At 39.4% G+C, this 27,055-nt stretch overlaps 1 long non-coding RNA gene across 1 annotated transcript in view; it reads left to right on the top strand.

Annotated features, from left to right (window-relative positions):
* LOC126198863 (uncharacterized) overlaps nucleotides 1-24,779 on the top strand; it is a 54,408-nt gene extending 29,629 nt beyond the window's left edge. Inside the window, exons 2-3 of the long non-coding RNA XR_007540106.1 lie at nucleotides 202-508; nucleotides 22,997-24,779. This is a non-coding gene — a long non-coding RNA (uncharacterized LOC126198863). The remainder of the gene's footprint in view (nucleotides 1-201; nucleotides 509-22,996) is intronic.
* Nucleotides 24,780-27,055: the final 2,276 nt, after the last annotated feature.

Below are 27,055 nucleotides of genomic sequence, written 5' to 3'. Positions count from 1 at the left end.
CAGTGACTATTACTTCTACACTACAGTGAGTGAGACACAGTCCACAGCAGCAATATTTGTGTGTGTGTGTGTGTGTGTGTGTGTGTGTGTGTGTGTGTGTGTGTACTGCATAGGTTATTATATGTATGTATTGTCTAGACTGTAAGCATGATGACTTGTCTTGTGTTACAAGTACATACATGTACAAAATGTAATTTCTAGGACCAGTAATGTCACAAACAAACACATTGCCTAATCACACTGCTCATTGAGCTTCGAATCGATGTACTATGGCCCCAGAAGAGATGAAAACACGGGCATCAATCTCAATAACATCAGAAGCAATACTAACAGCAGAACAATTGCCAGCAGCAAAAACATCTCATGGACTAGAAGAAGCAGCATGTAAAAAGATCATAAAGAAATCAACACTACCAAGAGCACCAAAAGCAGCACAGAAGAGAGGTGGAAGGAATAAAAGAAAGCAGGGGCCTATGTATTTGATGGGAGAGTATTTTTACATCCACAGGTAGGAAAAAATAACATAGTGAATGTAAATACATCTGCATCTACATTTGTACTCCACCATAAGTGTATGGGGGAGTTGTAGTAATTCCCTTTTCTGTTTCACTCACAAGTGTAGTGAGGGAAAGATGACTATCTACATGACTCTGTATGAGTTCTAATTTCTCTTATCTTGTCTTCAAACAACAGAAACTCCAGGATGGTATGTCAACACTATTAGGAAAAGAGTAGATTGATACTCAGTATAAAGATGACCTGTTGAGTTGCAGACAGGGCACAACGAAAAGACTGTTACACATGATAGCTTTTGGTCAAAGCCTTCTTCAGAAAGTAAGCACGCACGCACGCGCGCGCGCGCACACACACACACACACACACACACACACACACACACACACACACACACACACACACACGCACACAAAAGTAATCACACCTCATACACACATGATCGCTTCTGCTGGCAGCTCTGATCAGAATGCGACTGTCATGTGAATAGCAATCTAGAATGGGGTGCTGAAAGAGGAGGGACCACAATGTATGGGGATGGGAAGAGAAGAGCACTGTGTGGCGGGACATGCAGGGCCTAACAAGGGTGCCAAGTGCAGCGTCAGAAGGTAGGGTGCACGGGAGAAAACAGGGAGTGGAAAATTATTTTCGGCTGCATGTTGTGCCACAAGGTAGTCTACTTTGATCTTAACCACACTTTGATGGTGGCCGTTCACCCTGGTGGACAGCTGGTTGATTGTCACACCAATATAAAAAGCTGTGCAGTGGTTGCAGCAGAGCTGGTATACTACATGGCTGCTTTTACAGGTGGCCCAGCTCTTAATGGGGTAGGATAAGCCTGTGACAAGACTGGAATAGAAAGTCCTGGGTGGGTGGACCAGGCAGGTTGTGCACCTGGGTCGTACACAGGGATTTGATCCCTGTGGCAAGGGGATGGGATTGGGAGTGGCATAGGTATGGATTAGGATGTTGAGTGGGTGATGGAGCAACACTATAGGAGGGGTGGGAAGGATCTTGGGTGGGATTCCCCCATCACTCTTTTAGAGCTGACTCCTGCAGGTGGTGGGAGGATTAGGGGTGCACAGGGAAATGGTAAGGGATATCTGTTTTTGACTCAGTTCGTGGGATAGTGCCTGTCTGTTAAGGCCTTGGTGAGACTTTCAGTTGCCTATTGGTCAGTGTTGACACCATTTTCTGTATACCAACATCCTCATACCCGTGATCTTGCCGCAGTTGAACACTACCTTTCCCAAAGTCCATCACTCCAAATCATTACCTCATTCCTCATATGCCTAACTAACTTTATCCTAAGATATAACTACTTGTCCTTTGAAGGGAAGGTATACAAACAAATCTGCAGCACAGCAATAGGCACCCACATGGCACCCTCCTATGCCAAGCTGTTTATTGGCCATCTAGAAGAAACTTTCCTAGCCTCCCAAAACCCAGTTTCATTGATGATATGTTCATGATCTGGACTCCCAGCCAAGACACCCTATCCCCATTTCTTCATTACTCCAACACCTTCTATTCCATTCACTTCACCTAGTCCTCCTCGACTCAGCATGGCACCTTCCTGGATGTTGACCTCCTCCTCTCTAATGGCTCCATCCACACCTCTGTCCACATTAAACCCACCAACTACAAAGGGTACCTGCATTTCAACAGCTGCGTCCTTTCCACACCAAAAAATCCCTTCCATACAGCCTGGCCACCCAAGGATTATGTATCTGCTAATGCCTTAACAAACAGGCACTACCCACAGACCTAGTGCACAAACATATTTCCCCATGTCATTTCCCTGCACACCCCCAATCCTCCCACCACTCCCAAGAGCCAGCTATGAAAGAGTGTCCCTTTCATCACCTAATACCAGCCTGGACTGGAACAACTGGATCACATCCTTCATCAGGGATTTGATTATCTATTATCATGTCCTGAAATGAGGGGCACCCTACCCGAGATCCTTCCCACCCCTCCTAAAGTGTTGTTCCATCACCAACCCAACCTCCACAACATCCTAATCCATACCTATCCCACTCCCAATTCAGCCCCTTGCCACAGGGATCATATCACTCTAGAACACCAAGGTGCAAGACCTGCCCAATCCACCCACCCAACACTTCCTATTCCAGTCCTGTCACAGGCTTATCTTACCCCATCAAAGGCTGGGCCCCCTGTGAAAGCAGGTATGTCATATACCAGCTCTGATGCAACCATTGCACAGCTCTTTATATTGGTATGACTACCAACCAGCAGTCTTCCAGGTTGAGCAGCCACCACCAAAGTGTGGCCAAGAGCATAGTAGACCACTCCATGGCACAACATGCAGCTGAACATAAAACACTTCATTTCAACAGCTGCTTCATAATCTGGGCCATCTGGATCCTCTCCTCTGCCACCAGCTTTTCTGAACTGCGCTGATGGGAGTTATCATTACAACACATTCTCAGCCCTTGAAATTATCTCGGTCTCAACCTATGGTAACAAACTGTCCTCACACCTGCCACCCAATAGCTTCCACCCCCCGGCCTTTCACCTCCTCCCCCACCCTCATTGTGTGCTGCCTGTCCTTGCCCCTTCCCTGCTCCTCTACTTTTCCACTTTCTGTTTTTTCCCCCCACACATCACCTCCTGACACTGCATCTGACAGTCTCATTGGGCCAAAATTTAGTTCCTGCAGATGCCACCAGACAGCATTCTTCTCTCCCTCCACCCAGACACTGCTGTCCCTCCCCCTTCCCCACCCCACTAAAGATAGTTATTCATACGACAGTTGCATTCTGGTAACAGTTACTGCATTCAGTCATGAAGTATGCTTGCTTGTATTAATATGTGTGTGTGTGTGTGTGTGTGTGTGTGTGTGTGTGTGCTTTGCTGAAGAAGGGTTTGGCTAAAAATCTATAATGTTTAACAGTCTTTTTGTTATGCCTGTTCACCTCAAAGGGTTATCTCTTCTTCGTAGCTCTTATACAAAACGTATGTTGGCAGTAGTAGAATTGTTGTATAGTCAGCCACAACTGCCAGTTATCTAAATTTTCTCAATAGTGTTCACAAAAAGAATGTTGTCTTCCCTCCAGGTATTCCCATTTAAGTCCAGGAAGCATCTCCATCAAACATATCAGTAACAAATCTGTCAGCATGCATCTGAATTGCTTTAATGTTTTCTTTTAATCCAATCTCGTGGAAATCCTAAACATTCCAGCAGTATTCAAGAATGGGTCATACCCAAAGACATAGAATACCATAGAGTGGCAGCACTGTGACCAGGATGAAGCAAATTGAACAACCCACTACCATGTTCTTGGAAGTCAAAGGAAAGGGGCATGGTACATGATAGTACATAAGAAAATTCAAAAATCTAGGATAAAATAATGAAGTTTAACAAATGGAAGTTGTTTCTGTGCTGGTGCATAACACAAATGTACATTACAACTAACAGATAATATATTTAAACAGTATGCACTTGAAATAAGATATATTTGTATTTTTATTGTTTTATGCATACAATTATAAGCTGTGCAAATGTTAGGATGATTTCAAAAAGAAATTTGGCAGTGCTTATCTTACAAGTATGCACATATACTCTACTTTCAAAATACCCACAGAATATGAGTGACTAAAATGAGGAAACCATAACCACTTTCATCTGGCATTTGGCTGAAATCGAAAATCAATCATGTGACATCCCTCACTCATGACTTTTAAGAGGATTCATTTCATTTCACTGTTTCCTTTCTATAACTTCCTTGTTATGACACTGTGTCATTTCAAATCAATGTCACATTGAATATTTATCAGAAACGTGTCACAGGAAGGAGAGGACTAAGGGTGAAGTGGCTGTTTTCAGCAATGATAGATGACGCTCCTCTCCTGTCTCTCTTACCATGTTAAATTCCATCCTGGATTTTGCATTGTTTGTTCCATGGCCATAGAAGCAATTGAAGTGGAAGTTCTCATGCCAGTTACAATCTCATTGCTAAGGCTTCTGTGGCCACTTGTTGAGAAACTGCCTGTAGGGTACTGTCTCAGGTTCTTCGGCCAATGTTGTTGAGATTTTTGTAACATTTCACCAGCAGGAGTGGCTGACATCGTCAAAGCTTCACCCTCCATTACTTGTGCTGGACTGGAGTGGAGTCAAGTTCACATCTGCAGATTATATGTACCTCACTCACTACCGTCCAAGGGGTTTCCCATGGTCGTTTCCACTGTGGTTCTCCCCTAGCTACCTGCAATGGCAATTCACTGCAGCACAGGAATGAAGCTCTGTTCATCTTGAGGCTTTCTTCTTTCTTGTTGAAGCTATTGTCAAGTTTGTGTATTTCTGTAGCTTCTCTGAACAAGCATGTGTGATAGCTCTTCTCTACAGTAAGCATGTTGGATAGCTCTCCTGTACAGCAAGAACTTGCATATCAGCAAATTTTACTGTGTGATCAGTCTCACACAGACATGCTTCGCCACAGCCAGTTTCATCACTTGCTTCAACCTGCAGTGCTGCTTATGTATGGTGAACCTGTGTTGATTGATTGTCCAGTCATTCTAATGTAGATTTTCCACATGTACATGGAATGCAGTATATTCCCTATATTGCAAGTGAGCCTCTTTCCCTCCTTTGCTGATTTGAGGCACTGTTTGATCTTCTTTTTCAATTAATAAATAATCTTGAAGCCTTGTTTGCACAATATATGGCTGATCCTCTCCATCATTCTAGGAATGTATGACAGAAAGGCTGTACAACATTTCTTTTTCTGATGTGTCACTTCGCCGAGTGTTTGATGCTGTTCCATTCCTTGTGTAACTGGGGGGAGTACCCATTGCTCCACAGAATGCTTTCCAGGTGTTGCATCTCACATCTGAGGTGCTGCAGCTCACATATCCAGAATAAAGAAGAGTTACAAGCTATCAGGAGTCTTAAATGCCGACAAGAGTATATTGATATGACCATTGTAATGAAGACTGAACATTATGAGCAGAAGATCTGAATCATATTAGATCTGACAATGTGCAAAAAGCTAAGTACGGATCGAATGCAGCGGATGACACAGAATATGAATTGATTAATCAGGGCATCTTGTCTCACGGTGGACATACAGAGGAACCTCCACAACACAGAAGCCCTACTATCTCATTTATATGGATTACCAAAGGTCCAGAAGACTAGCTGTTAGTACTCCTGGCTCACCGATTTATAAACTGGTGAAATTCTTGGCCTCTCTGCTCCAGCCACATGTGGGAAAGGCTGACACATACATAAAGGACTCATGACATTTCATTCAGAAGCTGAAGAAACTAAAACTTTGATCAAACGACATCCTGGTCAACTTTGTTGTTGTTTCTTTGTTTAACAAACTGCCACTCAGTGACTCTCTGGAGTACACTCGTTCCATTTTCTTGCAAGACGTCACCAAACTCTTTCTTGCATGTCTCACCACAAGCTATTTCATGTGGAATGGCAATTTTTACAAACTACTGGAAGGTGTCACCATGGGTAGTCCACTTAGTCCAGTGGTGGCCAACTTCTTCATGGAACATTTTGAAGCACAGACACTGGACTTGGCACGTTGTAAACCTAAGGTGTGCTGCAGATATGTCAACATTACCTTCATTGTGTGGAGCCATGGTGAGGAACAGCTCGATGACTTCCTAAAACACCTGAATGGCATCCATGCAAACATAAAGTATACTATTGAGATAGAAAAGGACAAACAACTATCATTTCTAGATGTGCTCATCACAAGGAATGGTGAAAACCTGGGACACAGCGTGTATTGAAAAGTGACACACACAGATCAATACCAGCCAAATTGTCAGATCACCACCAGAGGCAGAAAAGAGGCATGGCTGATAAGATGCTAACATGAGCATGTTGAATATTTGAGCTGTAGCACCTGAGAGGTGAGATGCAACATCTGGAAATTGTTCTGTGGAGCAATGGGTACTACACCAGTTCTGTAAGAAATGTCACAGAATCAAACATTCAGTGAAATGACACATCAAAAAAGAAATATCGGGTACAGCCTTCCTGCCATGCATTCCAAGACTGATGGACAGAATCAGCTGTATATTATGCAAACACAGTGTAAATACTAGTTATAAACTCATAAAGAATATCAAAGAGTTTCTCAGATCGGCAAAGGAGAAAATGGACCCACTTGAAGCATCGGGAATATATCGCATTCCGTGCACATGTGGAAAAGTCTGTGCTGGAATGGCTGGACGATCAATCAACACCAGGATCACCGAACATAAGTGGCATTGTAGGTTGGGGCAGGTGGAGAAATCAGCAATGGCGGAGCACTTGCTGTGTGAGACCGACCATATAGTAAAAATGGCTGACACAGAAGTTCTTGCTGTAGAAAAAAGCTATCACACCAGCTTGTTCAGATAAGCTATAAAAATACACAAACAGGATAACAGTTTCAACAAGAAAGAAGAAAGCCTCAAGGTGAATGGATCCTGGATTCCCACGCTGCAGCAAACGACCGTTGCAGGTAGCAAGAGGAGAACCAGAGCACAAATCACCACAGAAAAGCCCTTGGAAGAGACATGCCAGTACATATAATCTGCAGCCATGAGCTTGAATTCAGTCCATCACCATCAATGTAGGGTGAAGCTTCAACAATGTCAGCCACTCATGCTAGTGAAACATCAAAAAAATCGTCAAACCAACAGGCAGTTTGTTCCTTAAATATTTCACCTTGTGATCCCTTATTTGCAGATAAACTTACAGAACTCATCAGACACTCCCCCACCCGTTCCTCCTCGTGAGGGGCTTCAATGCACACAATGTGCTGTGGGGCTCAATTACCACTTGCTCCTAGGGTCAAAATATCGATCACCTTGTCTTTCAGAGGATATCAGCCTTTTTAACTCTGATAAGATGACACACTTTTCCACAGTTACAGGGTCGTCTTCAGCCATTGGCCCTTTTCTTGCTCTTGGCTACTGCAGACTTAGTTCAGTGGGAAGTGGCCACAGATTTGCATTCCAGTGACCACTTTCCATTGTTGATTCATCTACTGACTTGGATGGTGATCAACAGTAGACCATAAAGACGGGTGGTTCTAAGGGAAAACCGACTGCAATACAGTCATCAGATCATCTTCAAACATGAGGTTGTACCCAAGAAATGGTAGACTATATCACCTGAGGGATCTAATGAGCAGCCGCAGATTCAGTTCTCCAGTCTAGCGACCACCTGAAACGATGGTCTGTGCCTTGGTGAAATAATGAATGTCACTCAACAATCAGAGACAGACATACAGTTTTGTGGAAATTCAAACATCATGCAACTACAGAAAACCTTCATGCCTTCAGATCTGTGAAAGCACAAGCAAGGTGAATGATAAAAGAAGGAAGGAATTTGCAACTTCCATTAACTGCTACACTTCCACTGCACAAGTTTGGGACTCAATGATATGGATTTCAAACAAGGGAAATTCACCCCTATGACTGTGTTAAGGAGTGGGATCTTAGTGGATGTGCCTAAATACATGGCTCAGGTTTTAACTGAACACTTTTTTACTTTCACTGTATCATTCAAACAAACTCCTGCATTCCAGGTATTTTGTAGGACTGTGGAGATGAGGAGGCTCTGCTTTTTCTTGTGTAATGAGGTGGTCCACCGTCTTCCATTCTACATATGGAAACTATGGAAACTGGAATCAGCTCTATCTGTAGCCAGAGACACTGATGCAGGACCAGATTAGATTCATTATGCCATCCTCTGTCATCTGTGCCCTGAAACCAAAGGCAAGTTTATATCTTGTTTCAGTCAGATCTTGTTTGGTGGGCAGTACCTCATGATTTGGAAGGAGGCAATTTTAATTCCATTGTGAAAATCAGTCAAGCATTGTACTGGCCCTAACAGTTAGCGGAGTGTAGCCCTCATCAGTTGTATGGGTAAGACTGTCAAATGCATGGTCAACTGCCATCTCATCTGGCTCCTTGAATCCCAAGGCCATTTGTGCCACTCTCAGTGCAGTTTCAGGCACTAGCATTCTCACTTAATTCTATGGAGATGGTGATACAGGATTCCTTCTTATGCCAAAAACCGTTTGGCTGGTTTGTGTTTTGACCCCAAGAAGGACTACATCACCACTTGGAAGTGCAAGTGTCTTTGTCAACTTCATAAGTAGGGGATACGTGGATGTCGGCCATCTCTGACCCAGTCCTTCCTCATGGATCAGTGCTTTTGATATTTCATTGATGATGCCTTTTCTGATTTCTATGTTCAGAAGAATGGGATTGCCCAGGTTAGTGACCTCAGTGTCACATTATATGCAGTCGCTGTCAATGCCATCTCCTCTGCAGTCAGGGGCCCTGGTAAATGCTCTTTCTTTGTGGGCCACTTAGCAATTTTCTACTTTTTCTCTGATTTTACAGTGACAATGAGACAAATACAGCTGACCATAAGGAGGCTGGAAGCTTGGAGAAATAAAACTGGTTTTGGTTTCTCACTATATGTGTCAGTTTTGACCATGCTTGTCAAAAGTTTTCACCAACCGGAGATCACAATGAGGGATAATATTTTACATTTTAAGGACACTGTGCTTCCTGTGCTTGCTATTTGACTTGGAATTAACCTGAATGCTGCACCTGAAAGGCCTGCGATAAAGGACTTAAAACCATTGAATAAATTGAAATGCCTCTGCGGAAAGGCTTGGAGAGCTGACAGGTGCCACCTCCTTCAGCTTCATAGGCCACTTGTCAGGTTGTGGTCAAATTACAGCAGTGTAGTTTATGGGTCATCCCATATTTCCTATCTCAAGATGTTATATGCTGTTCAACATGAGGGCTTTTGGATACTGACTGGAGCTTTTTGGAGCAGCCCAGTTCAGAGTCAGTATGCAGACAATGAATAACCATCACTCTGGATTTGGCTCAAATGGCTGTGAGAATCTCAGTGTTGGCTCAGTTATTGGCACTAAGTGCAACAATCCACCCTAACTTTGAGCAGTTGTTCAGGAATTGGCACCATGCGACGAAGCCATTCAGGACACATGCCACTGCTGTCTCAAGGGTCTGGGTGTATCAGACCTCTGAAAACATGGCCAGGGATGGCCCAAATTGCCAACTTGTTATCCTCAGAGGTCCAATGTGAATTTAAGCTTGACACAGTACAAGAAAACTTGTACACCAAATTACATTTTTACAGCTCTGCTTTCTTCAGTGTGTAAGTATGAACCACAGTTTTATCATTGTGTATATGGATGGACCCCAGCAAGAGAATGCCCTTTGCTGTACAGCTGTTTTCCCTAATAGGGTTTTCAAAGCATGCCTTCCAGATCAATGTACAAATTATGATGCAGTGATGTATGACATTATGATAACACTGGAGTGGATTCACAGGCATCGCAGTACGAAGTTTCTCATCTGTTATAACTCACTCGGATCACTACAAGTAGTCCACCAAATGTATTTGGTACACCGACTAATTCATCTCATCAGCAACCCCTTATAGTAGCTCTAACACTGTGGCAAGTGGTGATCATTTGCTTGATATCTGGACTCATCGGGATACAGGGCAATGATGTAGCCAACAAGCAGCCAAAGAGACATGTCAGGATGGTGCCATCCCCTTGCACTCTGACATCTCATTATCTGAAAGGTGAATTATATGTCAGTGGGAAACTGAATGGTTGGAGATGGCAGAAGACAAACTACAGTCACTCAAAGTCACCACATAGACATGGGGGACTTCATGCCAGCCTCACTAATGGAAGGAAGTGCTGCTCACCAGACTGCACATAGAACGTAGTCCTGCAACACACAGTTTCCTCCACTGACAGGAAGTCAGTGAAGTTTGGCATGTGCCACTTTCAGTTTAGCATATTTGGGCTATGTATGTCCTACATACTGACATCAGGGCAGTCCTCAGTTTGGCAGGCATCTGCCCACTGTCTGTGGCAACACTGAACCCATGTTACATGGGTTCTGACATTTTGTGAATTGTTGAGACTCATACATAAAGTACTTGGGAGTGGAGGCAATTGTTAATGCATTATAAACTACTCCTCATGTGTCCCACCCTCTCCCTCCACCCTATGAGAATGGCATGCTGACTTTTAGGCATTGTTGACCATGATGTTGAGCACTCCACATCCAAAATCATCATTGTCATCAACTTCTGCTGTGAGGTAGCTGAAGGCTTAACTATGAGCATAAGTGCAAACCATTAGTTAGTCATTGATTCAAAACACCAGTCAAGTAAGATAGCCGCAGTTGCCACACAAGCAATGACAATCACCCAAAATGCTGCCATCTCACACGTAAGCAAAGATATGGTTAGCAAAGAAATAAAGTTAGTTTTTGTTAAGAATGCTCTTGTTGACACTACCAGTTTAACACAGAAGAGGAAATGAAAGGATGACAATATATCACTGAATGTGATTACAAATACCGACAAAGAAATTTCGATACTTGCAAGCAATATTATGTCCCAAATCAACAAAGGTGTGGAAAGAAACCACCTGCATTAATGAATAAAGACATAAAACAAATGAATGTGCAGAGGCTGAGTCTGAGTTCAGCTCGTACTGACAATAAAAAGAGGAGGAATCATAAGAACACACAAAGACATTCAGTGTCTTTGTTAAACATTTGTCAATGAAAAATTTGTTAATCAGATTTTTCAAGGAATCCTCTCTCGTAACTACTGTTCCAAACTCTTGAAACGCTAATTATAAGTTATGTGACACAAGCCTCATATAGACACAATCTGTTTCAAGGTCAAAAGTTCCTGCTGCCTTACTGCTTTGTGAGTGGCAAACTAATTTTGCAGTTACTTTTTCCTTTGTTGAAACAAACTTTTGGTGTGAGATAATCATGAGAGTATGTAACATTGTGGTATTTTCAGGAAAATTAAAATGATTACAGATTATTTACTTTAATGTTCCTCAGACTGAATGAAAAAATAAAAGAAGCAAAAGCAACACCTCAATAAGGTACATAGATTCATGCAATGCTGACAGAAAAGAATATCAATGTCTGCCATGAAGCCAGGTCCTGCACATAAAACACTGTCCACTACTCAACTAAGATGGTAAACTGACACTATACAGTTTGTGAAGAAATGTCATCTTGCCCATTCCTATGTCAAAATTTTCCATCATCATTAGTAACCATAAGGTTTGGGCTAAAATGTAGTTGAATACCAGTACCTGTAAAGTCACTTCTGACCAGCTTAAGTTATTCACAACTCCACTCATGGAAGTCAAAGTTAGATGGCTTGTCTTTGTTCCGTTGAATGTGCACTACACAGTACTTTTTTGGTTTGTCACTAATTTTTTTTTCACACAGACTCACACAACAATAAATAGCATTATGATTGCCAAAAACAGATCAGTAATTCACTCTCCCAATCGCAAGTGCTTCCTGCTGTTTGAGGACACAGCAAGCTTCAACCATCAACTCCTGAACAAATAATAGTTGGACAGTAAGCCAAGAACATTGCCATTAAAATGGTTTTGTGTGGATCTGCTTTACTGGCATGTCAGAAAGTGAAACAAATTGTGTTTGCACTAATATTGGGTAATAATTTTGAGGTATAAGAGAAATGTGGTTTTATAATAACCTATACGAAGATATGTTGTCATTGATTCCTCCATGGGTTAATCTGGCATTATTTGTTAAATAGTTTGTAGCACCTTTTGTAATGTTATTACAGATCTCATGATGATAATGTAGTTTACCAAAACTGTTTATCCACAACTCAGTGTTTTATTGTTATCTTGGCTGAGAAGTTTTTCTTCTCCTAAGAAATTTTCTTTATTGGCTGGCAAGTCAACCAAGTCCTCATTATCACGTAATAAGCACATGCCATGTCATTCCTTCCAGTTAATACTGGATTTCAGTGACTTAGCTTTCACTAGGATGTGGCTAGTCGTAGTGTGACATCCTCAGCTGCGTTGTGCAAGAGGTTCCCAATGTACAGCCCTCTTCCACTAACAGTATCCAATATTGGCAGACATTATGGTCTGGAGGAAAATAAGGCCTTTATTCAGCACTGCAACAGAGCTGTCATCGTGGTTCAAAAGGTTAACAACTATTCTGCGGGCCTTATTGGACTCCAGGTCAGCATCGCCATGAGTTAAGCGGTCAAACTTGGAACTTTGCTTGGATTTCATCTTCCACAAACTCGCACGATGTTGCATGTGGTGGGTGTATCTACCTGCTGTTGAAAGCTTTAGTGTTTCATTCGAAGTGGCATGACTTGTAAACTGAGAAGATTTTATTCTCTCATTCTATATATGGAAAATTGAATTTACACTCTATTACAAATTCCTGATCAGAAAACATATACACAAAATTATGCAAATTCATCCTAAATCCATCTACCACTATAGTTCCTGATGCAGGCAGTCTATAAAAGCAGCTGATTACCATTTTTGACGCACCTTTGATGCTTAACTTCACCAAGATTAATTCAGATTTAGAATTCATGGTAACCTCACTAGATATTATCGAATTCCTTACCAGTACTGCAATAAATATGCCACCACCATTGGAGACTTACCTATCCTCGTGATAAATATTCGATACTGAATTCAGGATTCCAACAAAATTTCTGTAATACTATTTGGGCATTATATCATCCAATAAGTGATACTAATTCTGTAACATCACCACGAAAGCTCCTGCAGTTTACTAATATCATATTAACCTGTTCCATTTCTGACCTGTGAGTATGAGCATTCTCTGAGAGTAGTGTGGCTGATGTATATTTTTGGTAGGCAGTTCTGGGCTCCGATTTAAATCTTCCACTCTGATACAAGGCTAGTTGTGTTCATGAAATCAGCAGTCCACCAGAAGGAATTGAGGACAGTTTCAGAATCTAAGTGGTAGATATCATTCATGCTGATATGAATCATTATTTGCAGATATTTGCACCCAGTGCTCTGAATAGCTGCCAGCAGAGCCTGCCCTATGTCTTGGATGGACCCCCTGATGAATATACTTAGAGCACGCTTGCAGTCAGAGACAATCCAGTGAAAGACAATGCTTGCACAACAAATTACCATATCTTATAGTGTTGTCAATTTGTGCAGATTGCAGCACACAAAGTCAACATATAGCAAAGTTTATTGTCATGTTGTGCAGTCCACTTGGACTTGGACACCCCTATGGCAGCCCAGCAACAAGACTGATATTTTAAGCAAAGTCTGGACATAAAAGTTGGCCTGAATTTCCATTTAGAGTGCAGGCTATGGCTAGGACGGGTAACCATTCCTTGTACTTGGTCCTTTTTAACATGTAATAGTCAGTGAAACGATGCAACACACATTATGGCTGAGCAAGTAACATGCATCTTTATCATTCCAAGAGTATTGTAGGTTCACAGAATGACTATGATCAATTTTTGTTTTGCTTTTTACAGTGATTAACATAATAAAATCACAAAACCTATGTCTCGTCTACATCCAGTTCAAAGTGATGGCATTTTTGTCATGCTTAGTAAATCTTTCATAAAAAGGTGCAAATTAAAGGTTGATTCATATGTGATTGAACAGAATGTCAAAAGATTCTACAGTGCATTTCAAATGACGGCATTCACACAAGACATGAACTGAACTGAATGGAGCAAGATGTCAACATCAAACATTTCTCGTGAAGAAGTTTCGATGTTGACATTGGTGGGGAAGCAGTGGGACCATTTGCTAACATCAGCAGTTACCTTATTCCCCTTGCACTCCTCATGTTGTTTTTGGCTTATTAGTTGTTAATTTATTGTTTGCTTTGTGGGTTCCATGAGGACCTAGTAATTTTCCTACAAGAGTTCTTCAACAAAAGAGGCCAGTTATCTGAAAGCAAAAAATGATTTAGAAATTACAGTATTTGGGCTGAGAAAAGCCCTTCACTTTGCATAAGTAAGAACATAAACTGAAGAAACAATTTTCATTCAATATTGTTTTTCGTTAACAAGGACAATGGAATGTAGTCAAATTAAATAAGGCAATGCTGGGGGATCAAGATTAGGATATGAAGCACTAAAAATATCTGATGATAGCTCAAGCAGAATCAGACAGTGGAAACTCCAGTTTGGAATATCAACAAGTAAGGAAGATAGATTGCTACTCACTGTAAAGATGACACATTGAGATGCAAACAGGTACAGCCACCTTTTCGTTGTGTCTGTCTGCAGCTCCACATGTCATCTTTACAGTGAATAGCAACCTATTGTTTTCCTTATTCTGTTGATGGCTGAAGTAGGAAGGATATAAACTGCAGTCTGCCAATAGCAAGAGAAGTATTTCTGAAAAAGAGAAATTTGCTAACACTGAGAAAAAAGATAAGAAGTGAAACATGGGTGATAAACATTTCAGATGAAAACAGTATAGAAACTTCTGAAATGTAGTGTTATAGAGGAATTCTAAAAGCAGATGGGTAGAATGAATAATTAATGAATAAGTGTTAAATAGAAATGATGAGAAAAGAGCTTTATAGCATAACTTGACTAAAAGGAGGGGTCACCTCCTGAGGCAACAAGGAAGAAATGGCTGAAAGACAAAGAATTTTACACTCTTAATACATTGACTGCCACAAGGTCATGGCAGCCACAGCAGAGCCTTATACCTGATGCAACAGGCCCATCAGCAGCCATACCAGAAGCTGATGCTGTAGCCTGGTGGCAAAATATCCATCACTATACCTGTGGCAATCAACATCTCAAAAAATTTGAAAACTGTTGTAAAGTTAACTTGGAATAATACATAACTTATAATACTGATTGTTTCTATCTTCTTTCTATGCACGTTTGTTGCTTCTGGTATATTTTCTGATGTATATAGTGAACAAGCAAGTAACTAGTCTTCAGCTCATGTTTTACTATTAAACACATTGGGGAATTTTTTTGTATGCCCTCTATTATTTTATTGTGTGTACCTTAGTAAGTAACTAAACAAGGTTTCATTTCATATTAAACTATTAACCATGTGGAGGAATCTTAATATACAGTATCACCTATGTTGTTTTATTTTGCATATTCTTTTGTTACACATACTCTAGTTATGCGTAATTCATAGTGTATGTAGGTTTCTCCTAAGATGGCAATCATACTTCTTAAATCTCTTGTATAGTACTTAAGACAACATCAATCATAATGACACTGATTGCATGCAAATCCTTAATTATAGATGAATAAATAAACAAAGACATACTGAATCATCAGTTTGACAATGGAAGGAAGTGTGGCGTAAAACTTGTAATGGGGGGGCCATGGTCTGATTACAGTGAACAGGCTCAAATGGATCTAGGCTGCACTAGTTATCTATCAGCATCTATGCAGAGATGAAGAGGTTTCCACAGGATAGCATGGATAGCTGCATCAACACAGTCTAACGAAAGAAGACGACGACGACGACGAGAACAACAACAACAAGAATAATAATAATGACAACATCAGCTTACCTTAAACGCCCATCACATTTGTGCAGATAGATCATAGTGATTGGATAGGTGATTTGCACTGATATGTGTGCAAAACTGAAGTTTTTAGGAAAATTGCTCAAATCTGTGGATGCAGATCATATCTGTACTAAAAGATTGTTGGGTGTAGTTGCCACAAATGAGTCTGAGGAAAGAAAACAACAACAACAACATCACCATCATCATCAATATCTTTTAAATGCAAGTCCACACACTACAATCTGTCTGCACTCATCACATTTGCACAGACATCTCATGTGGACAGGTGATTTGCACAAATATTAGATGTGCATAAACCTGGAGGTTTGAGCAAAATTGCTCAAATCTGTGAGCACAAATCATACCTGCACAGATAGATTGTAGTGTGTGGACAGTAGATCAATGCAAATCTGATATTTGGGTGTGTGGAAAGTGAAGACTGGGGATTCCAACAATCGAGATAAGCAGGTGGGTGTTTATAATTCATTAGTACAGGAAACGAACAGTTGACCCTACAGCAAACAGGAAAACTGTAATAATAAAAAATATCATTGCAGACTTGACCAAAATTATTAGTACTGCCTGGTTTGTGCTTAGAAATCTGTCTCATTACATTGATCTGAATAAAGGATTCCAAGCATATTTTCACTCAGTACTGTTATACCACAATCTTTTGTGGCACTGTAGATAAAATAAAAGTATTTATTCTATAGAAAAGTGCAGTCAGAATATTGTGCTAAGTTGATAAAGAAACATCTTGCAGCAGTGTCTTCAGTGGCAAAGGGTTTCTTATATTGTTCATCAACATGTTTACTCCCTGATATAAATGTGGGTTGTTACATTAGTGGTTTAAAGCTAAACTGCATAAATCACTACCACATTATTAAAACTTTTCATATAGACTATAAATTCCTATCTATACAACATAACTTAGTTTTATATTTGAGAGCAGGAATGAATTTACGACAGGTTGCTGCTAAACTTCAGACAGAGAACTGAAGATTCCTATACACTCTGAAATAAACAGATACCACACTGGCCATTCATATGAAAAAATATTATCTGTTAATCAGTTACACTGTTAAATACTTTGTCTCCATGAAATTCTTCTTCAGGGCACTTAAATAGCTTTGCATGTGCCAAGTATTGTTTCACTCAGTGTTCGTTTGGACATTGCTGTCAAAAATTTTAAATCTTTGTAACTTCTTCCTGAATCACAATGTTGCTATCAACAATTCAAGTTGCGAAATTACTCTCTTCATTGAGGTATTTCACCATATTACATGAGAAACTACAAGCGTCAATTGATATGCCTCTATGGCTGTTCGCAAATAATTTCCACCCATCATTAGGGTTGCCATGTAAATTGCCAAGTAAATTATTAGGTGAAAACTGCCGTCACTTACAAATTCTAAACTGCCTGCCATCACATCACATCAAAACATTCTACAGTGCATTTCAAATGGCAGAATTCACAGAGACCGTCAGTGGACCATTATGTCATGTCCTGTCATGTCAGATTATTGTCAGGATTTTTCAGGAAGAAACTTATGACAGTGTTGTCATCCGCTAGCATCAGAAGTTAACCTATTTTCACTGCTCTCACTTATGTTATGGTAGTGGATTTCATGCTTTTGTCTTCTTGTAAACTTTACTTTATTATTTTGCTTTGCTTTCATGGAATATTGCAAATATTCAATGATGACTTGGATATTTTTTTCATTGTGTGTCCTTCCATAAGCAAGGTCAGTTATATGAAGGTGAAAAATTATTTATGTTTTACATTAACAGAACAGAGATGATACTTACACTCTGTATAAATAAGAATATAAGTTGATGAAGCAATTTACGAGTACATTAAATAATTAAGGAGAAAAATAAAATTGTTAAGAATTTATTAGTTATGTAAAAAACATAATAGGTAAGGTAAACAGTCTATATTTATTCTCTTATAAATATTGTTTGATTTGTTTGTATGCACCCTACATTTTTTGGTAACAAACAAATGTTGCTGTTTTAAAATGTTATTCAACTTCTCAGTGCTTTACCATAGAAATTGATTAAGTTTACTTTGGCTGTTAATAAACTTATTCATTGTTAGTTGCTCAATTCCAACACTATACAGGCCAATTCACATTAACTATCACATCTCATCCCATCAAAACATTCCTCAGTGCATTTCAAATGGCGGCATCCACACTGGCTGTCACGTCACACTGTGTCACATTACAGCACCGTCAAGATTTCTAGGGAAGAAAGTTTTGATGGCAAACATCATCATCTGTTGTGGATCATGTGGCCCCTAAGCTCATTTCCTATGGATACACAATTGTTTGCCCATTCTCCATACTTCATGTCATTGTGCTTTTCATTGTTGATATCAGTTGTTATTCTAAGTTTTTATTATTTGTTATTTTCTGTAAATTGTTTCATTTTGTTATTTCATTAGTTAAAACTGTTAGTTTTATATGAATGACAAAAGATTAATTGAAGCAATGAGGCAGCAGTCTGAACTGTACAACATGAGCAATTGGAGGTACTCAAACTCTGCTAGGAAAGGAACATTGTGGAACAAACAAAGAATGTATGAAGTCTGATTCCTAAACATCTTGAGCCTTCTCACATTTATTTATAATGCCATGATTATCAATATACCAGTATTTAATATTTTACAATGAAATAGACTGTGATATGGCTGCAACTTGAAGTGAAGAAAGCACTGTGGGAAGAGTTAGACTGATTAGTAAATGAAATTTATTTGTATGTTGTTAAGCATTTGTAATGTTTGATAAGGAAGTGGACTGAAACCTTCAGACACTGAAACAGTGGAAAAATGCGTTTTTGTGAAGTATACATCAAGTAACATATTAAAGTTGTTTGTTTAAATATATATATTTGTGGTAGGCTATATTATTAAACAGCTCTGTGGACTGTGTGTGAAACAGTTTTGCAAGCATCAGTGGTCAATATTTATGCAGTTTCACTAGCTAACTCCAGCACAAATAAGGCACTTACTCTATTAAAAGCCATATACAGCATATGAAGAAAACTCATAAATCTTGAAGGGAAAGCTGTTGAGGGAGATATGCGCAATGCACAGATATTTGCACTGGACTGACAACTAAACTTAACCATAAGCAAACCAATTTTTCACACATTGTGATGGGAGATCATAACACTGTGTTTTTTTTAGTAATTCTGGATGCAATTTGGTGTAATAAATTTAAAAAAGTGGGTGCTTCAACAATCCAAAATATTTATAAAATGCAGATTCCTCTTTCTCAGGCTCCTTGCAGTATGTGTGAAATTCACCTTCTGTACCATGTAAAGAATTTTTCAGACCTCACACTTTTTTTCTTTTTTTTTTCCCCTTCTTCGCACTTCTGTCTTCCTGCTCTAATACACATGCTACTCCTGCAAGCTGCAAACCAATATGAGTCTGATAAATGTCATTTTCATAAAAATGAATCCCATCATCTACATATATAAGCTTCCATGTTGTGTATGTCCACTTCCTGCATAACAACAGTTGGGAATTATTTTGGGAAGATCACAGTTCCCATGAGGAAACAACTGAGGATAGTCATGTGAGTTAAGATTGCGTGACCTGAATGGACTTGACATGAAGGACAGTGTGAATACACTCTGACATGACAGTGCCACAACAGCCTGTATGGATTGTCCTTATTTCGACTTTTTGTATAATGTGTGGTATCTCATAACCACACTTTCACCATCCTGTACAGTGCGTAAGTGAATAGGCATGATGTGATGTAACAGCGAAATGATGTGACGTGGCATGACGATCCATTGATGCCTAGTGTGTTTCAGCCTTAAGGAGCTACTGTCTTGACCATTTAAATTGTTCTTTCTGCCACTGACACTTTTTTAACATTGCTAAGACTGTTTATGAACAGAAACCACAGCAGAATTTCCTGCATTATCTGTTAGTGTCTAGAACTGAAATATCCTTCACAACAGCATATTCACTTGCCTCTGACAGCCCTTTCCACCACTGACAATTGGCAGACCAGCAGTAGACTGAAACTTTGTCATGTAAATGCACAATATTTACAAGAGTTTATTGCATGCACAGATATTTGTGCAGATATCTGCGCAGACAGATTGTTTTGGACCTGATATGGGCCTGCCTAAGGTGAAAAAGTCAGATCTGGAGAATTAGAAAAACAGTTTTTTGTTGTATTTGATGCTTAGAAAGGTAGAAAAAATCAGTGCATGAGGTAGAAATATTCTTGGTATTGACTTCTAAATATTGTTTGATGTGTTTGTATGTATATACATTTGCTTTAACAAATAAATGTCAATCTTTTGAAATATTTGGATGAAACTATTGTTTCATTCCTCAGCAGTTTACCATACAAACTCTGTCAAGAACATTTGTTATGACTTTTGATTTGCCTGTTAATAACCTGCACGTTTCTAGTTCCTTAATTCTGAGACTATTGCAAGTTTTTGTTTCATGGATGATATCTCATAACGAAACTTTCACTGTTCACTGCTGGGCTAAGTGAAGTGATGTTGCATTGGCGTTCTGTGTAGTGTGAACATACCACCATTTAATGGTTAGGTTGTCTTCCATTCCATCCATTAACACCAGTGTAAATTGATCTTAAAAGCTATCTCCGACCAGATCACTGCTTGCAACAATTGTGTCAGTGGGTTTGTAAACGTGTTGGTTTGCTGAAAGTGAGGAGTCGAATTTAGTCCTCACAATAGGAGTAGAATTGCTATTCACTCAGTTCAAAAGAAACCAACCTACATTACAACATTACATAATAGTTACTACAGTGCTACATACAGCATTATTAGATCTCTGAATCTGGCAGTGGGCAGACGCAAAGCAGCGATAACTTTTAATTGGCAGAACATTACAATACAGGGATATGAAAACAAACTTGCAATTATTATAATTATTATTTTTTGTGACTTGTTTTGTTGTGCATAAACATTTCTAATTATCAAGGGCATCATTATTACTCTGTGCTTACATGTAAGTTGCTAAGTATGAAGTTAATTTTAATGATCTTGTTCCTTATGCTTCAGATTTGTAAAACCAAATACCGGGGTTTCACCAAAAATGTTGATAATTTGACGCTGATCTAGTCCACTTAAGATTTATCTAAATCTGTAGTATTTTAGTTCATGGCACCCATGGCATTTTATTTTTCTATCATTATTTCATGAACACAGTACATATTTTTTTCGTTTTTATATGTCCTCCCACTTATTCTGATATTGTGTTGGAAGCATTATTGTGTTATCTATCAAACATTATTGTGTTACACTGAAGCTAGTGTTAGTTAGCTAGTTAGTTGTACCACATATCCAATTCGCGATAAATGTTATGATGTGGAATGTGTCAACAGAACAAACATAGAAAACTTATGTAAACTAAATAAAAAATATTAAATAATATTTATATGGCAGCATGCTGGCCATTTACAGTTTGTTTTAATGACTAATTATCTCTTTTAATGACTAATTATCTTGACTCAGGAATTCCTCTTTGGTTTAGAAGGTTTGTTAAGGAGAAAGCTCTATAATCTACATTTAAAAACATTTATGCTCTCTGTCAGACATTTTGTTTCCATAGGTAAAATGTCAAAAAGTTTTTAGCTGCATATCTCACCTCTTTTTGTGCCAAAATTAGACTCTTTAAAGGATAATACAAATCATTTTTCCATCTAGTGATGTACTTGTGAATAGCTCTGAAACTTACATGGATTGTTGATAACAAACTTCATAAGTGAATAAATATACTGTGAGGCTGTGGGTAATATTCTCAGCTGCTTAAAGAGATATGTGCAAGATGTATGTGTGTGAATGCCACACATAATTCTAATTACTTTCATTTGTGCATTGAATGCTTTTAGCCTAAGCAAGGAGTTACCCCAGAACACTACTGTATAAGACATCAATGGATGAAAATATGTAGACTGTATTAACTTACTGACTTCTATATCCCCAAAGTTGACAATTATTTTAATGCAAAAGTATCAGAACCTAAATGTTTTAGCAGATCTACTTTACGGTTTTTCAATTAAGAACTTACAATTTTCCACCTGTTTATTATTTTTTGCTGGTATACTAGGTTAATAGGAGGGTAGGCATATTTTTTACAGTACAAAACTGGATGAACTGTGTTTTTTCGAAGTTTAAAGTTGGCCCATTAGTGCAAAACCATTTAGTGATTTACACAAAAACGTCATTCACTACTTTGTTGATGCATATTTTCTCAGCTTCACAATAATGCTAGTTTCATCTGCAAAAAGGATTAATTCTGCCTTCTGCCTCAAATAAAATGACAGATCATTAACATAAAGCTTGCACAGTAATGGGTCCATGATCGAACCCTGTGGGACTCCCATTGTGATTTCTCCTATTGTAGCTGATGTGATGTCCCTCTTCATATTACTAAAGTAACTTTCTGATTTCTGTTTCCTAAATAGGACATAAACCAGATATTTACTGAACCACATATTCCTTAAAACTTAATTGCTCTTACGTTGATTCATAGTAGATGTCAACAACTGCCATGTCACATCACTTCACATCACCATCACATTAGGGTGTATCCACACTAGACGTCACATCAGTTTGCTTAAGCCCAATACTAAATGGTGAAAGAGGTTATGAGATACCATCCATGATAGAAATAGAGTATAACGTTTGATTGAGTAACTAACAACTAAAATTTGTATTAATGGTCAAATCAAACTTCAAAAAGTACATTCTTAATTACTTTTGTACGGTAAAGTCCTGAGAAGTGAAACAACATTTAAGACATCAACATTTATTTGTTAGTGAAAATATATACATACACACACATATCAAATATTGTTGTAAAGGAATAAATAGAACCCATTTACATTATCCATTTGTTTACATGACTAATAACATCATAAACAAATGTTTTTCCTTCATTAGGGCTGGTTTTATTCACTTAAAAACTTTATTTAATGAAAATTTCTTCAATGAATTATGGTCTTATTTATACACAGTGTAGGCATCTGCTGTGGTCTGTTCTTGTAAAACCTAAATCATCTTTCGATTTCAGATATCTGACCTCACTTATGGAAGAACACTCAATGGAAAAAAATATCCAAGTCATCATGGAGCATTGCAATTTGTCATGAAAGCAAAGTAAAATGGCAAAATAAATGTTAAGAAGGTACCAAAGCACGTAATCGAGTGAGTGCAGCAAAAACAGATTAACTTCCAATGCTACAGCTGGGTGCATGCAAGAAGGTGGCAGTGTGATGTATTCTGCACAGTGGGAGAAAGAGAATAATATGTAAATTGAAGGTGGAGAGGGAGAAATAGTAGGAAAGGGAAGGCATTACTTATGTCAGCTGCAGCATAACTTTATACGGAATCAGCGGTGATGAGTGAAAATGTATTCTAGGCAATTGCATTAACCATTGCACCATCTGGACACAGTGTTTATTGTGGACTATCTTAGCACATCTCCAGGCCAAACCACATTTCACCTGTTGCAGTCCCGATTGTGTCCTCCTTGAGACTCCTACAGGAGTTTGAACAAAATTGTGCATCCACACCGAATGTGGTGGTTTTATCGCCCATTGAGGTGAATCAGTTATATGAATGTGTGTTGTCTGTTCTTTCAGGCATGTCCAAAAGAACAGGCACCATATGGAATCCACAGCTGTTATACATATTATGTAAACTGAAGGTGGAGGGAGAGAAAGGAAATGAAAGGGAAGGAACTATTGATGTCAGCTGCATTGGTACTTTATACAAAATCGTTGGTGATGAGTGAAAATGTGTGCTCTTCCAGGACTCAAACACAAGATCTCCTGCTTACTAGGCAGTTGCATTCACCACTATGTCATCCAGACATAGTGTTATCAAAATTATGTGGACTATCTCAGGATGCCTCCCAGGTGACCCACATTCTCAAGTAGGCCACCTATCTGCCATCCCCATCCATGTCCTCCATGCTCACTACTTTGAAAGTCCCACAGGAGGTCGAACACAATTGTGCATCCACACTAAATGTGGAGGATTCATCATAAATCGAGGCAAATCAGTTATATGAATGCACGGTGTCTGTTCTTTCAGACACATTTGAAAGAACAGACTCCACAGCTGTGCCATATATTATGTAAACTAAAGGTGGAGGGGGGAAGAAAGGACAGCAAAGCTACTATTGACATCAGCTGCATTGGGACTACATGTGGTGCCTGTACTTTTATATATCTCCGAAAGAACAGACACCGCGAATTCGTATATAGACTGTCCCACAATTCTTACTACAGCCACCACCTACCCTAATAGCTGGCAACACAGGGATGAGCACTACACCTGGCGACTGTTTCTGCTTCTGACTTGGCAGTATTTATATGCTCGGGAACTATTACTGTTGCTTCTTAATGTAATACTTCCTGTGTTTGCATTACTTCATCCTTAATTAGCACTATCGTGGGAAAGTAACCACAATATATATATAAACTAACATGAAAATAAACAATTAATGTTCTGAGCACACCCTGATGTGTCTGCTATAGATGTATGCAGCAAAATGGTATTGGCTCGAGCATCACATGGTACACTGCTGCTTGCCACTGAGCATCGCCCACCAACCACCATCTTACGTGCACACCGCTGTCAGCAGACGATGACACCAGCAAAACTTTCTTCCTGACAATTCCTAATGGTGATGTGATATGAAGGCCAGTGATGGCTTGTGTGAATGCCACTATTTGAAATGCATTGTGGAATTTTGATGTCAAGTGATGTGACAGCATGTGTGTATTGGCCTTAATAGGATATCGTGATTGACCCAAGCAAATGACTTCAATAAATGGCAGAAGATCCCAGTTGGTGATGTTTTAACATTCAAAGATTTTATTATGTGCTCAGTAAATGTATAAGTAGCTAACTCAGAAGAATGGTCCGTTTTGAAATACTTTAGCAAGTGAGGAGATGAGAATGATACGGTGTCAGGGCATAAAAACATAGCAGTCACCCAGAAAATATTTTATTTAAAATGCTGTAAAATATTTTTTGTTTCTGTTAAACCCATGAAAGCCCAAATGAATGTAAGAAAACAAGAATAAGATTTAATATTTGAAAATTGAGAAACCTCCACCTGACCTCTGTCAAAATAATTGCAATAAAGCACATTATGAAATTCAGGCATTACTATAACAGACAGAAAAAATGGATTTCAGTTAACACATGTTCAAAGAAACAAAATAAATCAGTCATCACTAAACATTTAGTCAGCACATCAAATGACAGGCCTGCAAACCAAGCAACTAATGGGAAATTATAAAATAAAGTGACACACAAGCTTTACCTAAATGAAATGTTAATTGAACTCTTTAAGTAGAATGCAAAAGGCTCAGACTAGTTCTACAAGAGAATATATTAATAAACCACCACCCACAAGGCTTCAACTGAAACAGTGATTAGTAAAATTTATCCTGAACACCATAATAAATTAAACAAAGCAGCACAAATATTCATATATTTCAAATTGGTCTCAATGCTGATGAACAGGAATAAATGGGACACAGACAGACAAAAATCTCTACCTGTTTCAGTTAGCTGAGTGGAACTGATAAAATCTAAAACAGATGACATAAAGAAGCCTGCAGCACAGCAGATAGCTGAGGATAATGTTGATACATACTGAGGTGTTCGACTACAGCTCAGTAATTCTGCTTTCCACAGTAAATTCTGTAGCCTCAAATAGCAGACTCAGTTCCAGGGCCATCCTCTACCAAATCCAAGTCACATACTTCTTGGGCATGTAATCTGATAGAATGGTGGCATACATTTGCTCATAATGATATTCAGTTTCAGCAGTTGCTCATAACATCCATGTCCAACGTGACTGCCTGCATTTGTCCTTGAAGGGCCAACCTCCAGTTATTGGTGCTCAATGACTGAGATTGAGCTCATCCACATTAAGTCAGCACAGTAAGGAGGGAGACATGAAGGGGGTTGTTGCTTAGCTAAGGGGCAAAGAGATTATATCATGCTTTCAGTATGATATTGAAGCAACACATGGGTCATTTAGAAATCCAAACTCTGATTAGCTACATATGCTATTACTATAAAGATGGATAACAATCCTGGGTTACATTGTCTTCTCAAAAACTTTAGATAATGATGTAAAGAGTGAGAATGGGGAGTAGTTATTGATGTCTGTGGAGTCATCCTTTTTATAGAGAAGCCTAACAATGGCATATTTCAATCTTTCTGGGAAAACGCTATGTGTTAATGATGTGTTGTTGTTGTTGTTGTTGTTGTGGTCTTCAGTCCTGAGACTGGTTTGGTGCAGCTCTCCATGCTACCCTATCCTGTGCAAGCTTCTTCATCTCCCAGTACTTACTGCAACCCACATCCTTCTGAATCTGCTTAGTGTATTCACCTCTTGGTCTCGCTCTACAGTTTTTACCCTCCACGCTGCCCTCCAATGCTAAATTTGTGATCCCTTGATGCCTCAGAATATGTCCTACTAACCGGTCCCTTCTTTTTGTCAAGTTGTGCCACATACTACTCTTCTCCCCAATTCTATTCAATACTTCATCATTAGTTATGTGATCTACCCATCTAATCTTCAGCATTCTTCTGTAGCACCACATTTCGAAAGCTTCTATTTTCTTCTTGTCCAAACTATTTATCGTCCATGTTTCACTTCCATACATGGCTACACTCCATACAAATACTTTCAGAAATGACTTCCTGACACTTAAATCTACACTCCTGGAAATGAAAAAAAAGAACACATTGACACCGGTGTGTCAGACCCACCATACTTGCTCCGGACACTGCGAGAGGGCTGTACAAGCAATGATCACACGCACGGCACAGCGGACACACCAGGAACCGCGGTGTTGGCCGTCGAATGGCGCTAGCTGCACAGCATTTGTGCACCGCCGCCGTCAGTGTCAGCCAGTTTGCCGTGGCATACGGAGCTCCATCGCAGTCTTTAACACTGGTAGCATGCCGCGACAGCGTGGACGTGAACCGTATGTGCAGTTGACGGACTTTGAGCGAGGGCGTATAGTGGGCATGCGGGAGGCCGGGTGGACGTACCGCCGAATTGCTCAACACGTGGGGCGTGAGGTCTCCACAGTACATC

This window comes from Schistocerca nitens, chromosome 1 (assembly GCF_023898315.1).
Source record: "Schistocerca nitens isolate TAMUIC-IGC-003100 chromosome 1, iqSchNite1.1, whole genome shotgun sequence".
In the NCBI taxonomy this organism is placed as follows: Eukaryota; Metazoa; Arthropoda; class Insecta; order Orthoptera; family Acrididae; genus Schistocerca; species Schistocerca nitens.
This window is presented reverse-complemented; position numbering and strand designations above follow the sequence as displayed.